This window comes from Macrobrachium nipponense, chromosome 38, assembly GCF_015104395.2.
Source record: "Macrobrachium nipponense isolate FS-2020 chromosome 38, ASM1510439v2, whole genome shotgun sequence".
Taxonomy (NCBI): domain Eukaryota; kingdom Metazoa; phylum Arthropoda; class Malacostraca; order Decapoda; family Palaemonidae; genus Macrobrachium; species Macrobrachium nipponense.
In genome coordinates this window covers 9,574,086-9,575,377 of record NC_061098.1, presented here as the reverse complement: position 1 = coordinate 9,575,377, position 1,292 = coordinate 9,574,086, and positions in this window count along the sequence as shown.

Here is a 1,292-nt window from a genome sequence, read left to right as displayed (position 1 = left end):
AACTTTCTTTTCTATCATTGAAATCTTACGTTTCTTCATATCTTGACGGCGAGCGCAGACATCAATACAGTGTTGCCAAATCGAAATGAACCCCTTCCATTGATAGCCGACTGAGATAAAATTACGGAATGATCGACATTCAAAAGGATTGTCGCAATTATTTTCAGAAAGTGAAAGTTCATAAATGGTAAATGGTGATAGACAGTAAATCTTTCTCTCATATTTACTAAACTGTTCATTTAAGCCAAGTTATCAGCCATCCCAATAGTATGTGTGTGTGTGTTTGTGTATATATATATATATATATATATATATATATATATATATATATATAATATATATATATATATATGTTTGTGTGTGTGTGTATGTGTGTCACAAAGACACCGGACCGCTGTCAAGCGATTTAATCTCACTCACCACATAAATACATTTCTTCCTCTGAATCTTCTTTGAATAATGTACGTGGCCGTCGCTCGCCACTGTTGGGTCGCAACCAAAACGAAGAATGCCAAGACACTATAACAACTTCATGCCAGGACAACGCTTTTAGGAGCCGCCATGAAATCGCTCAACCAGCTACGCCCCTTTTTCACTTTCGAAAAGATCCTACGCTCCTACGACGCCCAGGCGCGCGTTCCCGTTAAGGTACGCTATGAACGGCCGTGTACGGACGGACATATTCGTGCTCAAGCTCTCCCACGACGATAACGGGTTATTGTAAGCGCCGTGAAGGCCTTTTTTAATTTTTGTCTTTTACTCCTTTTTTGGAGAGGGAGCACCCATCACGGGCGCCCCGAGTTTGAAGGTCATAGCGATTTCTGCTTCTGCTTCTTCTTCTTCTTCTTCTTTTGCCGTCAGCTGTTCTGCAAAGCTCCGTTGTGGACTATAATACGTCGTTTTAAGGTAAAAGAAAGATCTGACTATAATACGACGTTTTAGGGTAAAATAAAGATCTGTCTATAATACGTCGTTTTTAGGGTAAAAGAAAGATCTGACTATATACGTCGTAGGGTAATAAGAAAGATCTGACTATAATACGTCTTTTAGGGTAAAAAAAAAAAATCGATTGATTGATATATGGTGACTAAATCTGGCGTCACGACAATCTATAGGTTGTTGAAAGGATTGACAATACAAGGACAGTAGAGAATGTTATTTGACTTTCAATTTAATTCTTTTTAAGGAGATTGGGAGTAAATATTCCAAAAGGAAGAGAAACATTAAATACTCTTTGCGAACTGTTTCAACAAGTTAGGGTAACCAGGATGATGTCACAGACCTCAAGCCTA